The 15165-nt window shown below is 35.8% G+C and overlaps 1 protein-coding gene across 3 annotated transcripts in view; it reads right to left on the bottom strand.

The window, feature by feature from the left end:
• LOC128231321 (uncharacterized) overlaps positions 1-12595 on the bottom strand; it is a 144387-nt gene extending 131792 nt beyond the window's left edge. The window contains exon 1 of one of the 3 annotated variants that reach the window (XM_052943981.1): positions 12342-12595. The gene's annotated coding sequence lies outside the window, so the exon portion shown is untranslated. The remainder of the gene's footprint in view (positions 1-12341) is intronic. The other 2 variants (XM_052943980.1, XM_052943979.1) reach the window with 2 other exon arrangements.
• Positions 12596-15165: the final 2570 nt, after the last annotated feature.

Raw genomic sequence — 15165 nt, 5'->3', positions numbered from 1 at the left:
ATAAATCCCTCCATCCCACCTCTTTCGGCTTCTAGATTCCTATTTATATTTTTAGAAGAAGTCGCGGAGGGACATCGACAGCTCATCTTGGACGAATTCTAGCTCTCAAATATAAACAAGATGAACCGTCATTTTCTTGTCATATTTTTTTAAGGATACGTAATATTATAAAGCCCAATCAGATGCAGTTCATGTGCACTTTATTGTTGGGTCTAGCGACATTCTGATTGTGGACTAGATCGTATTTGTCTGTCATAGAATACTAAGATTTTAGAAAGGAAATACACTGTTTAATAATACATATAAAAAAAAATTCTCAAGAAAACAACATGATAGTTTGACGAAACATCATGACAAATAAAGAGATTAGCATGGTGATGGGAAAAAATAGAGTAGTTTTTGAACTTACAAATCACAGAGGTACCAAAGATGAGACAAGATATCTTGACACGACCATATTGTTTATTGAACCATATCATGCTGACATGTAAGGAATACATTTTGACGAGACTGTATGATGTTTAGACATGGAACATAATACTTGGAAAAGATAACAAAGCGGATAACAAGATAGAATGTCCATGCAACACATTTAAAATTGCTCAAAGTAAAACAGTTATGGTGTTGCATTAACTGTAGGAAAGGGTTGCCGGTAGCTGATTCAACAGTGGGTAATGGATGTGAAGAGCAAGTGGCAATTTGGTGTACGTACGCGTCCCATCAATATCTTCCAAGTAAATCCTCTGACCATCTTGCCTTGTGCTGGATGCAGTCATTGTGCTGATAAAATCACCTTTGCTTTCTAAGTGGTTGAATGACTTGAGTAAGTCTTATCAACGCCTAATTGTATAGCACGCAATTCCTCTCTGGAGTATGTTTTCATGTAGAGGAAGCTGTCATCAGCAAGGAGACTTGATGATGAGATGGAAAAAAAACATCAGGAAGCCAATGACTGACCCTGGTGCTAGAACAGACTCTTTAGCTTCCAGTAAGACCTGTTAGCTACGTTCGGAGAGGAAATAACCGACCCAGAGCAATGCTAGATCGCTGTTAGACGCTACCGAATCACTTTGTAAATGGGTTCACTTATATTACGTCATTTTTCACCTTCTTAAACGCTATTTATGGAAACCGCGATGTTGTTCACATCATTTATGATTATGTTTTAGGTTGTTTCGACGGGCTTTATGGTTTTGCTATGCAGAATATGTTCTGCAACCTGGGTCGCTGGTTAATACCAGTTACTGGATTATGTGTGTTTTGTATTCTTCTTTGAGTAACTGGATAATTATCTGCTTGTATTTTTAGCAAGTCTGATTATAGTTCAATAGAGGTATCTGCCATAGAAATATCGTCCTTTCCGGCACTATAACTTGCAGAACCACAACGTCATCATTCAGGTACACATGAACTTTCTATGGCTGTTTTACGAGTGAGGTCTGCTCCTAGATGCCCTTGATGGTAGAGCAATTGGAAATTGGTGACACAATCGAGGAACACTTGGGGCTAAAAGCGATACATACATTGAATGTTTATAAAATCCATGACAATGTACATTTGCAATCTGATTATAAACACATTGTCCAGACTGTTCCAGACTGTACTAACTGCATCTGTTAGTGTTTTGAGAAAATTGAGTTTATAGTTTAACGTTGTTATACCTTTTTTATTGTAAACGTAATTTCACCATTTTTTTTACAGATCATATAAAATACAATGTTTCGATGATACATAAAAAGTCATTAGCACGCTTTTTTTTAAGAATATTTACTTTTATAAAAACGAAAATGACCAGACATGTCACGCAATCGTTAAGTTCAGTGATTATCATAATGTTCTAATTGAGATAGAACAGTTTGTGTATGTGATACTACTATGTTAAACTGTTCTAACTTTTTTTTTAAAGTAAAGAATAACTTGTCGTTGACACCATGATTTCATTAGTCAATTTAAGACTTAAAACAGTCTTGAAGTTATAAGAGCGGGCGATTTTGGTATAAAACAGAAAGGAATGTTAAATAACTCTCTAAATATAATAGATATACGATATATGTTCTAAGTTAGACCAAATGAACGGGCTTAGAAACAATTTTACATTATTACTATCATTATTTTTATTATTATTATTATTTTTTATTATTATTATTATTATTTTTATTATCATTATTATTATTATTATTATTATTATTATTATTATTATTTTTTTTTTTTTTTTTTTTTTATTATTTTTTTTTTTTTTTATTATTATTATTATTATTATTATTATTTGTTTTTTTTTTAAGTTTGTAAAACCATTTGTTTGTTCATATGAAGGTTTATTTTGTAACGATGCATTTTCCTTTAAACAACGAAATCTCCTCAGGAAATAGTGTTGTGTTGTAGAAGATTTAAAGCTTAAATGAGCGCATTCATCACCAATATTGCATCTATTTCGCGGAGGTATTGATTATTACCTCGCATTTAGTTATTGCAAATGCGGAGCCACCTATTTAATTGAAAATAAAGAAATGTGTTTACAGAAACTCACAAAGCTATAATCAAACGATAAAAGTATTAAAGAAAAGCGGTTCTAAATTGGCCTGTTATTATAAATGTATGTGTTAAGACTAGAATCTTTGCTCAAAAGTTATCTAAAATACGATACAATATGACTATTATGAGTTATATGAATTTAAATATCTCTTACAGGGACTGTAAATTGGAACTGCCATACCCTGCTATCTGTATTTATGGTTTACATTTCATTGTCAAACGTTATCTCTTAAAAATAGTTATAAACGTGTTAAGCAAAGACCAACATATAAGATGATTGTGTGATTTTATTCATTATTTATTGGTTATCTCTGTAACAGCAGTCAACACAGTTACCAAAGGTTGTGTAAGTTGTTATTTTCTGTATTATATGTGTCAATGTTTAACACTCAAATCGAAACGCCCATTTCGTTGATATTCACCGTCACTCCTGAGATACCATAAGACGCGTGTGATTTTGATATCCGTCCGACTTGCTTATCTTTTATCTATATACCGTGAAAGAGACGAAATTGCATTGCCAGTTCAAAGGGTATTTTCATTTGTTTAACACCAAAATAGCTCCCATTTGCCATATACCCCAAAGATACAACAAACAACGTCATGGACATATTTCCAGGCATGTATTGGCATTCTTCACCTTTGAAGAGCTTTTTCGGCGTCTCTGTCGTGTTCAATGTGTCGCCCCTGGTTTCAAAGGAAAGATACGGCGATCGAGCGGCTGGTGACGTCACATGTAATGTAATTGCATTCGAGAGCACTCCCCCGCTTCGTCTAGATATTCAAAACAGAAAGAAGTGGGTATCTAGAAACATCGCAAGCATAAATCTTCCACTACGTTGCATTGTACGGGTTTTACAGTTCTAAATTGGAAAACGATTTCACACTGGGTTTAGTGTTTAAAGAGTCATGGACAAACAAGTTAATCCATATCCGGTGTCAACTGTCTGATTGTTTCTGTTTGCCATCCTGTAGCTGCTTGGAAATAAAACTCCGATTGCTCTGTACGGTATGTACGAGTTTTGTACCAACATTGACCGTACAAAGGAAGCGACATGGACAAGAGCCATGACACGGCTACAATATGGTATAACGCTTTATTCTACTGATAAAAATGCTTAATAAAAAGTTTGAATGAAAGAGAAAATTGCCAGGCCGCAACATTTCATAAATGGAACACTTTTTAAAGGCATGGTTTATGCATTGGGCACCAAAATATATCAAACGACACGCTTTACTTGTAGAATGTTACACTTATCAATCACTGACTGAATGAAACTGGCTAAATAATTCCTTTCAATCGTCAACGACCATGATGCAAAATGAAGACACAACTTTATTTACAGAGAAATTTGGTGTCCTGTCTATTTGCTTGGTGAGAGATTTACCTTCCAATCAATTCAGACATCCACGTGTATTATAACACTTCTAAAGGTTCTGTCCTTTGACGCCTTGTGAACATAATTAAGTTATAGCCTACTAAAATACGGGATATGGCATCTGGATGTAAGAAACCACGCTTCTAGCGAGTTATTTGCGTTTCTATTAGTTCGGTTATATATCGGAGCATTTCCAGCGTATATTATAGTGGTTGATATATAAAGGGACAAGATGTTTCAGATTAATATAACTTTGTGAAGTATAATCAGTGGGCGTAAACGACAAGCAAAACAAACGGATTTTCCAACGACAGTGTTTTACTAGTCCTGTATCACAACGTCAAGTCTGACTAGGTATATGGGTATTCATTGCACCCGATTATGTCCCCTTAGTTTCATTTTCTAACTGCTAGATTTAATCATTCCAAAACGTAAAAAATGTCATCAGGAAAGCTTTATTCGCAATAAGCATTTCCTTACGAAGGTTCGTAACGGTGTTATATATAACAGGGAGTACCGTATACAAAGTCACCATTCTGTGTGTGGACCATAACATCATATGTCGTGGTCCAATCCTTAACAACCACCTGTGTTTCCATATTTTTTTTGTCAATTTATAGCTGGTGCACATTCAAAATGAGATAGGTGTGAATGACTACTAGCAGATTCTTGCAAACAAAACACGCTTTCCCGGTAAATTTGTCCGTGTCGGAAGATTATATCTAGCAACCCCTATGGGCTAGATGAGTCATGTTTAACAATGCAAGACTTCTCATTTCTTTTACTGTATCTATCATGGAAAGTTAAGTAAGACATTTCAATAGAGCGCGACCGAACTTATATTTCAATAAGAAACTGAATCGCAAAATGAGTATATAATAATCTTTAAAAACGCGATTTCAGAGTAACCTTTTGACGCCAAGTTAGTACGCGTTACATATGACATCACACTACATTGCTGCACGCGTTATAAGGCGAAATGGTTTTTCCACGTGCCTGTTACACAAATGTATATATCAAGGTATACAAGAAATATGAATGAACTAATCCGAGTCACGGGCAACATACATTACTGTTTTCGCAAGTACCCTCTGGTTGGATGTTTCTACCTGGACCGGAAACACATGCTATGTTATTCCGGCGTAAACTAGTTCCAGGATGGCAAATATCACGGCAACTCTGCACCATCCTGCTTCACTTACGTCGACTTTAAATCTTATCATTAAAATCACTGTGTTTCTATACTTTTACAAGTATGGTAGCAATAAAAATATAATATGACATTTGAGATTCAATATTTACTTGCTGAAGAAACACTGAATAGGATAATAACCACAAACGTTTTGAAAGGCTATTTTAGGTATTCATATTGGAAAGATTTATAATAGAAATCATGTATACTCACAGGCATATTTTACAAATTGGGCATATGATGGACAGTTTGTTCTAGAGAAACGCAAGAAAATATCGTGATATGCACGAGTATATTGAAATATGCAACGAAAAAATGTATTTCATATGCTGCTAACATGTACGTGGCAACAGTAAATTTAAAAAAAAACTATTTGACAATGTTACAGCATGTTTGCACTTCAAGTGCTTTCATTAACTATTCAGTACAACATGGGCAATTGATTAGGCCATGCAAGCGAAAAACATTTGCTTGCAAAAGAACATCAGATGATTTTAAAGTGATTGTAGCCTGCTTTGCCACACTGAGTTCGCTTAGTAATTATCAATGCTACATTGCCACAGCAGATCGAAGTTATTATGGCCCGTAACTTGAGGCATACAAAGTAGTTCGCAGTCATCATGCAATGCTACAGTTAAACGTGTCACTGTCCACATAAACTGCAATCCAGAATATCTTAATCTTGGTTCGTGTTTGATTAGTTTACTTGATCGTGTTTGTGTTTTTAAATTAGAATTCTATTTAGTCGGCGTTTAAGGAGCGTAAGGGTGTTAGTGTGTGTCTAAGGTAAGAAGATGGGTGTAACAGTGTGTGTAAGGTAAGTAGAAGGTTGTTACAGTGTGTGTAAGGTAAGTAAGGGTGTTACAGTGTGTGTAAGGTAAGTATAAGGGTGTTACAGTGTGTCTAAGGTAAGTAAGGGTGTTACAGTGTGTGTAAGGTAAGTATAAGGGTGTTACAGTGTGTGTAAGGTAAGTAAGGGTGTTACAGTGTGTGTAAGGTAAGTAGAAGGGTGTTACAGTGTGTGTAAGGTAAGTAAGGGTGTTACAGTGTGTGTAAGGTAAGTAAGGGTGTTACAGTGTGTGTAAGGTAAGTATAAGGGTGTTACAGTGTGTGTAAGGTAAGTAGAAGGGTGTTACAGTGTGTGTAAGGTAAGTAAGGGTGTTACAGTGTGTGTAAGGTAAGTATAAGGGTGTTACAGTGTGTGTAAGGTAAGTAAGGGTGTTACAGTGTGTGTAAGGTAAGTATAAGGGTGTTACAGTGTGTGTAAGGTAAGTAAGGGTGTTACAGTGTGTTTAAGGTAAGTAAGGGTGTTACAGTGTGTGTAAGGTAAGTAAGGGTGTTACAGTGTGTGTAAGGTAAGTAAGGGTGTTACAGTGTGTGTAAGGTAAGTAAGGGTGTTACAGTGTGTGTAAGGTAAGTAAGGGTGTTACAGTGTGTGTAAGGTAAGTATAAGGGTGTTACAGTGTGTCTAAGGTAAGTAAGGGTGTTACAGTGTGTGTAAGGTAAGTATAAGGGTGTTACAGTGTGTGTAAGGTAAGTAAGGGTGTTACAGTGTGTCTAAGGTAAGTAGAAGGGTGTTACAGTGTGTGTAAGGTAAGTAAGGGTGTTACAGTGTGTGTAAGGTAAGTATAAGGGTGTTACAGTGTGTCTAAGGTAAGTAAGGGTGTTACAGTGTGTGTAAGGTAAGTAAGGGTGTTACAGTGTGTCTAAGGTAAGTAAGGGTGTTACAGTGTGTGTAAGGTAAGTAAGGGTGTTACAGTGTGCGTAAGGTAAGTATAAGGGTGTTACAGTGTGTCTAAGGTAAGTAAGGTTGTTACAGTGTGTGTAAGGTAAGTATAAGGGTGTTACAGTGTGTCTAAGGTAAGTAAGGTTGTTACAGTGTGTCTAAGGTAAGTAAGGGTGTTACAGTGTGCGTAAGGTAAGTATAAGGGTGTTACAGTGTGTGTAAGGTAAGTAAGGTTGTTACAGTGTGTGTAAGGTAAGTAAGGGTGTTACAGTGTGCGTAAGGTAAGTATAAGGGTGTTACAGTGTGTCTAAGGTAAGTAGAAGGGTGTTACAGTGTGTGTAAGGTAAGTAAGGGTGTTACAGTGTGTGTAAGGTAAGTAAGGGTGTTACAGTGTGTGTAAGGTAAGTAGAAGAGTGTTACAGTGTGTCTAAGGTAAGTAAGGGTGTTACAGTGTGTGTAAGGTAAGTAAGGGTGTTACAGTGTGTGTAAGGTAAGTAAGGGTGTTACAGTGTGTGTAAGGTAAGTAGAAGGGTGTTACAGTGTGTGTAAGGTAAGTATAAGGGTGTTACAGTGTGTGTAAGGTAAGTAAGGGTGTTACAGTGTGTGTAAGGTAAGTAAGGGTGTTACAGTGTGTGTAAGGTAAGTAAGGGTGTTACAGTGTGTTTAAGGTAAGTAAGGGTGTTACAGTGTGTGTAAGGTAAGTAAGGGTGTTACAGTGTGTCTAAGGTAAGTAGAAGGGTGTTACAGTGTGTGTAAGGTAAGTAAGGGTGTTACAGTGTGTGTAAGGTAAGTAAGGGTGTTACAGTGTGTCTAAGGTAAGTAGAAGGGTGTTACAGTGTGTGTAAGGTAAGTAAGGGTGTTACAGTGTGCGTAAGGTAAGTAAGGGTGTTACAGTGTGCGTAAGGTAAGTATAAGGGTGTTACAGTGTGTCTAAGGTAAGTAAGGGTGTTACAGTGTGTCTAAGGTAAGTAAGGGTGTTACAGTGTGCGTAAGGTAAGTAAGGGTGTTACAGTGTGTCTAAGGTAAGTAAGGGTGTTACAGTGTGTGTAAGGTAAGTAAGGGTGTTACAGTGTGTGTAAGGTAAGTAAGGGTGTTACAGTGTGTGTAAGGTAAGTAAGGGTGTTACAGTGTGTGTAAGGTAAGTAAGGGTGTTACAGTGTGTCTAAGGTAAGTAGAAGGGTGTTACAGTGTGTGTAAGGTAAGTAAGGGTGTTACAGTGTGTCTAAGGTAAGTAGAAGGGTGTTACAGTGTGTGTAAGGTAAGTAAGGGTGTTACAGTGTGTCTAAGGTAAGTAAGGGTGTTACAGTGTGTGTAAGGTAAGTAAGGGTGTTACAGTGTGTCTAAGGTAAGTAAGGGTGTTACAGTGTGTCTAAGGTAAGTAAGGGTGTTACAGTGTGTGTAAGGTAAGTATAAGGGTGTTACAGTGTGTGTAAGGTAAGTAAGGGTGTTACAGTGTGTGTAAGGTAAGTAAGGGTGTTACAGTGTGTGTAAGGTAAGTAAGGGTGTTACAGTGTGTCTAAGGTAAGTAGAAGGGTGTTACAGTGTGTGTAAGGTAAGTAAGGGTGTTACAGTGTGTCTAAGGTAAGTAGAAGGGTGTTACAGTGTGTGTAAGGTAAGTAAGGGTGTTACAGTGTGTGTAAGGTAAGTAAGGGTGTTACAGTGTGCGTAAGGTAAGTATAAGGGTGTTACAGTGTGTCTAAGGTAAGTAGAAGGGTGTTACAGTGTGTGTAAGGTAAGTAGGAGTGTTACAGTGTGTGTAAGGTAAGTATAAGGGTGTTACAGTGTGTGTAAGGTAAGTAAGGGTGTTACAGTGTGTCTAAGGTAAGTAAGGTTGTTACAGTGTGTCTAAGGTAAGTAAGGGTGTTACAGTGTGTGTAAGGTAAGTAAGGGTGTTACAGTGTGCGTAAGGTAAGTATAAGGGTGTTACAGTGTGTCTAAGGTAAGTAGAAGGGTGTTACAGTGTGTGTAAGGTAAGTAGGAGTGTTACAGTGTGTGTAAGGTAAGTATAAGGGTGTTACAGTATGTGTAAGGTAAGTAAGGGTGTTACAGTGTGTGTAAGGTAAGTAAGGGTGTTACAGTGTGTGTAAGGTAAGTAAGGGTGTTACAGTGTGTGTAAGGTAAGTATAAGGGTGTTACAGTGTGCGTAAGGTAAGTATAAGGGTGTTACAGTGTGTGTAAGGTAAGTAAGGTTGTTACAGTGTGTGTAAGGTAAGTAAGGGTGTTACAGTGTGTGTAAGGTAAGTAAGGTTGTTACAGTGTGTGTAAGGTAAGTAAGGGTGTTACAGTGTGTGTAAGGTAAGTAAGGTTGTTACAGTGTGTGTAAGGTAAGTAAGGGTGTTACAGTGTGTGTAAGGTAAGTATAAGGGTGTTACAGTGTGTGTAAGGTAAGTAAGGGTGTTACAGCGTGTCTAAGGTAAGTAAGGGTGTTACAGTGTGTCTAAGGTAAGTAAGGGTGTTACAGTGTGTGTAAGGTAAGTAAGGGTGTTACAGTGTGTGTAAGGTAAGTAAGGGTGTTACAGTGTGTGTAAGGTAAGTAAGGGTGTTACAGTGTGTGTAAGGTAAGTATAAGGGTGTTACAGTGTGTGTAAGGTAAGTGAGGTTGTTACAGTGTGTGTAAGGTAAGTAAGGTTGTTACAGTGTGTGTAAGGTAAGTAAGGGTGTTACAGTGTGTGTAAGGTAAGTATAAGGGTGTTACAGTGTGTGTAAGGTAAGGAAGGGTGTTACAGTGTGTGTAAGGTAAGTAAGGGTGTTACAGTGTGTCTAAGGTAAGTAAGGGTGTTACAGTGTGTGTAAGGTAAGTAAGGGTGTTACAGTGTGCGTAAGGTAAGTATAAGGGTGTTACAGTGTGTCTAAGGTAAGTAGAAGGGTGTTACAGTGTGTGTAAGGTAAGTAGGAGTGTTACAGTATGTGTAATGAAAGTAGAAGGGTGTTACAATGTGTGTCTAAGGTAAGTAGAAGGGTGTCACAGTGTGTCGTAGGTAAGTAGAATGGTGTTACAGTGTGTCTAAGGTAAGTAGAGTGTTACAGTGTGTGTAAGGAAGTAGAAGGGCCTTACAGTGTGTGTGTAATGTAAGTAGAAGGGTGTTTCAGTGTGTGTAAGGTAAGTAAAAGGGTGTTACAGTGTGTGTAAGGTAAGTAGAAGAGTGTTGCAGTCTGTGTCAGGTAAGTAGAAGAGTGTTACAGTGTGTGTAAGGTAAGTAGAAGAGTGTTACAGTGTGTGTACGGTAAGTAGAAGGGTGTTACAGTGTGTGTAAGGTAAGTAGAAGGGTGTTACAGTGTGTGTAAGGTAAGAAGAAGGGTGTTACAGTGTGTGTAAGGTAAGTGGTTTAGCCCTCTAGATGTTCTGTGCTATTGCCTGCTCTACCTGCTCTAGTCTTTTTCCTGTATTACAGCTGCTCGGAAGTTGCCCTTTCCGTGTGTCCGCTAAAGACCTTGGTTATTACATGATCACGATGCTTCGATCAGATTACTGGTCATCCTTTTCGAAGATATACAATTTATATGCAAGCCAACATGGACTACAGTTTGGTGGTGTGACCATACTCTATAGTGATTCAATGCCCTGAAAACTGGACTTCTTGCTCTAATTCAAGTACAGTGGCTTGAAGCACATGTCTAACTGTTTGGCAACCTTTCCAAGCACTCGTAGTGGTAGGGGTTACGTAAGTTTTCTATGCTTTGCGTATTGAAATATGTAACCACCAGAAGGGCAAGCTTCGTACCATAACGGGCAACGTTTCACACAGATTGAATCATTGAAACAAAATATCCTCAAGCACAAGAGCACGAAAAAGTGCAAGTCTGGAAAAAGGTGACAAAATAATCAACATTCATTTTTTTAACACCATCCTTTCGTTTTAAAAAAGAGCTTGCTATTTTGGCTCCCTGCTTGCAGGATTTACGCTGCGATGCGAGAGGGATAGGAACAAAACCGTTAACAAACGACGCTTAAGTGAGAGACACTTATCCTGCAGGTCTGTGTAAAGCGTCTTTGGGCACACGAGTAATGTTTTTTAGGCCTTGTAAAACTGCATGGAAAAATAATCTAAATAAATTTTGACAGTTCTGTGTAGCTGTTTATTTGGGGTTAACATACCAATTACACATAACTATTGATTATATAAAAACGTGTGAAATAAGAGTCAATACTTCATTATATGGCAACTTTCTCATCCATCCTCATACCATTTAACAGCCCCGATTAGTGTGGGTATATATTACAGAATTCTTTTATCGACGGTTTTTTTCTTTTTACGTCATCGGAGCCGTATCATAAAGTATTTATCAGAATATGAATTGAATCTGTTATTGGAACATGAAAGACGAGGATAGGTAGACAATCACAAGAGGCCAAACCGAGACAGCGCAATGGATGAAAATGACCATTGTGTCCATTGTAGTTCGTTTAATGCTTAAATAATAAGGTTTGGTTGAACGCTAAATATTTTTTGTAGAAAAAATATAAATTTTTTGAATGAATTAGGAAAAAACAGTTTCCTATTTTTAGGAGATGGAAATTACTACGACTAGCGCACGGATTTTCGATTTTTTTATCTATTCTTTTTCGTTAATGCCGTTTTTTATATTAAGAAAGCTCGTTTTCATCCCTGTTACAGAAAGAAACATTTAGTAATGGTAAAAGGTTATTAGTACATACGTACACAAATAAATGGCTTGATGCGATGTTGTAAGAACATACTAACACTCTTTAACTATTTAGTGGTCTACATGATATTTTGTAAACTACCAACTTACACTGTTAAAACCTACCGCTTCATCTCATTACAGTCAATAGCGGCTGAATGCTTATTACAGAAATAAATGTATTGGCCAATTTGAAACATACTGCATTCTCATTGGACACAATATTATGCTGACCACTTATTAATACTAGTTGCAGCGACTTTTCTATACTATTACACCAAGCAATACGAATCACTGATTAATTTAGTATAAGTCAAGCACATGCAACGAATTAAAGTCACCTTCCTTGAACGATTCCGGTTAGTGGCTAAGCGTCCTTACATTTTTTAACAGTCTTGCAGGAATACAGCTATCTTTATTAAGGGAGCAGTTCTTTCAATGTTATGCTATTGTATGAAAATTACGGCAGCAAACACTGTTTCATTACTACAAAGCTAGAAGTCCAAGTTACCAGAAATGTTTGATCGAGCTTAACAAAGTTCTCACGTAGTTTCTAGATTACCGATTAATAAATGAAAACATTTTTTTCCCGAGCGATGAACACTCTTGATTAATTGAGAAAACAACAGACAGTGGGTAAGTCATGAATGTCATAGCAAAACAAACATCCAGAGAGAATTGCTTTAGGCTAAGTGTTTGCCAAGAAAACAAAGCTAAAAACCCTATATAAAATACTTTACATAGTATTATTCTACAATATGGAATAGTCTACGAACGCATGTTTATTTTAAGTGTACAATCATAACTTACACTTTCAGCTTTGTATAAAGTTCACCTATTATCCTCTTACATCGAACAGTATACATACCAATGCACTTGATGTTCTATATATCCGTTTCAGTGTCGATGTCAGTGTTGTTCTTTATTTCCCGTGGGATATAACAATCCAGCGAGCAGTCACAGTACACGTAACTCAGTAATGCTCCGTTATGAAGCCAGGCGGCGGTGATCCGACACTCGCCTACCGTGCTGCTATCGGAGGCCAAAGTCCCATATTTTAGGTCTTCCAGATAATTCCGATACTCTGTCCCCGGTCCTTGTTTTCACTAGAGCGAGGAAACAATAAAAGACCTTCTCCTATTCACGTACAGTAGAATGTACAATGAAGTATTGATGGTGCAAATATAACAGTTTTACCCTGAAACGTTATGTTATGTACAAATCATACAAAGATAATAATCGATCATGTTCTAAAGCTGCTAATGAAAATTCTAAACTGTTACGTATCAATACCAACACTGAGCGTCATCTGGAACTTGACATGGTCGTAGACAAATAAGTAGAAAATCAGGCTACGAGCCAGACAATAAGAATAGTAATACAAGTAATGATAATGAAAATAAAAATAAATAATAAAAAAAATAAAATAATTATAATAATAAATAAAAAAATAAAAAAAATATACTACTACTACTACTACTACTACTACTACTACTACTACTACTACTACTACTATAATAATAATAATAATAATAATAATAATAATAATAATAATAATAATAATAATAATAATAACAACAACAACAAAAATAATAATAATATATATTGTTATATAATTATAATAATGATAAATAACTAATCTAAAGGATTAAACATACGACAAATAAAAATTGTTTATCTATAGCGGGAGTTTTATGTTTTCCTAAATTTATATATAAATGTATAAAAAAAAATTGTTTCTGTATGTACAAAGTCTATCGAACAATTTTTTGTTTGCTATTATCTGCCATTTGTCCGTTGTGGTGTTGATGAGATAAAGCATTTATTTTACGTTATCCCTTGATTTCAAAATAAAAGGTGGTTTCATTCTGTTGAAATTTCTTCTAGAAATACTTGTTTAAACAATATTGTTTTAAATTGCTTTATATAATCAACCCGTGTCTGAAATTTTCTGGTAGAAAAAAATAGCAAAAATTGCCTTGACTGATACGGTGTTCAGCTCTGTATTGTATATATTTGAAGGTTTTCCAATAAACTCAAGGTCAGACTATTGTTTTAACACCGACTTTCATCATTATTGATCGGAAATACCAATATTAGAATGCACTTTACAATAATACCGATGGTAGTTTTCTACATTCAATATTGACAGTAAGTGTTTTTCATTATTTTAAGTAAATACTAATTGTAGATGCTTAAACACCACCTTACCTAATATGTAGCCTTGGATATTGTATTTTCTATTGACATATTTGTTTTAAAATGTAACAGAAATGTTTTCAGTGAGTGAGATGCTTTTTGGATGTAGTTTACGTAGCTTTACGTTATCAAATATCAAACTGTAGAGTAGGGAGAGCAGTAAGCCATTACAAATGAAAACAGGTTAAAAACATATGAATTTTATTGCGATATTAAGCGAAAACATACGTGTTCACCTCAAATATGATAAAAAGGTTAATTGTACAGTTTTAAGAAGAATAACAATAAATTCAGTCAATAATTTTAAGAAGCAACATGTTTTTGAATTGTTTTCTTCAAATTTTATTAAATTTGAATCAAACCGTATTTGAGTTGTCTTCCAGCTCCGCAAGTAGGACGAATCTAATAGAAAGAAACTAGCTATTGGTTTAATTATGAACTGTTTTCTGATTCTTGATTAGACACTACGTCATGAAGAAAGCAGTCGGGGTTAAAATAATAATTATATATGTATACTTGTTGTGTTTTACAGAAACTCTGCATTTTTGTTCATGGATTTTGTGACACGTATTTTCGTTTTAGTTGAAATTGGGTTTTTTAAAAGCAGATTTTTAGAATTATTTTCTGAAAGTTTGATGACAATAAGGTATAATTCACGTAGCTAAAAATCAAAATATAAAAACAAAAGAAGTTGTTACAAATGAAATCTAAAACAAAACAGAAATGAAATAAATATTTCAAATGAAATCTGGACATTATCTGTTTAGATTGTTTTACTATAAATGACAATTTTGCTCAATTAATTATAATAATTGTATTTCAATCAAATTACTTTGATATATTTTCCTACCTTAGAATAAACAATTTTAAAAAGCGATCCTTATACCATGTTTATAATGTCTGTTAATGCAACATGTTGTGTATAACAGACACCATGAATGGTTTTATTACGTTTTTCTTTAGAATGTACAATTGGTACATTTGGAAAATGTTTGTGTCATTAATAAATTTGTTACAAACGCCTTACATTTACAAACTGTTTTTGGAGAAAGTCTATCTAAAGAAAACGTATCGGTGTCCAGTCCACCCTAGAATGACCATTTTGCCAAATAACCATCCAGTGTCAACATTAGCTGGATAATGATGCCAGTACAGTGATCGCAATGTTCAGATGTTGTAATAGCAGGCTCGAAAAGTTTCCGGCTAAATCTCTCAATTTAATTCCACCAAGATTCCAAGAAATGTAAGCGTTGTAAACCCATGGTCAAGAAAAATCATGGTGTAATTAGCGTTTAACTAAAGCCTTCTAAGCCAACGCAAAACCAATCTAGTTCTGGCTTCCATAACTTTAATGTAGATAATTTTTATGTTAACCCCCATACCAAAGTCAACCAGAATCGACTGACTACGATGATCCAATTAAATGACTCGGCAATCACATGGCCATCATGATGTCGACGATTGGTTTTAATTTTAGCATCGGCTTCACATTG

The sequence above is a fragment of the Mya arenaria genome, chromosome 4 (genome assembly GCF_026914265.1).
Source record: "Mya arenaria isolate MELC-2E11 chromosome 4, ASM2691426v1".
NCBI lineage: Eukaryota > Metazoa > Mollusca > Bivalvia > Myida > Myidae > Mya > Mya arenaria.
This window is presented reverse-complemented; position numbering and strand designations above follow the sequence as displayed.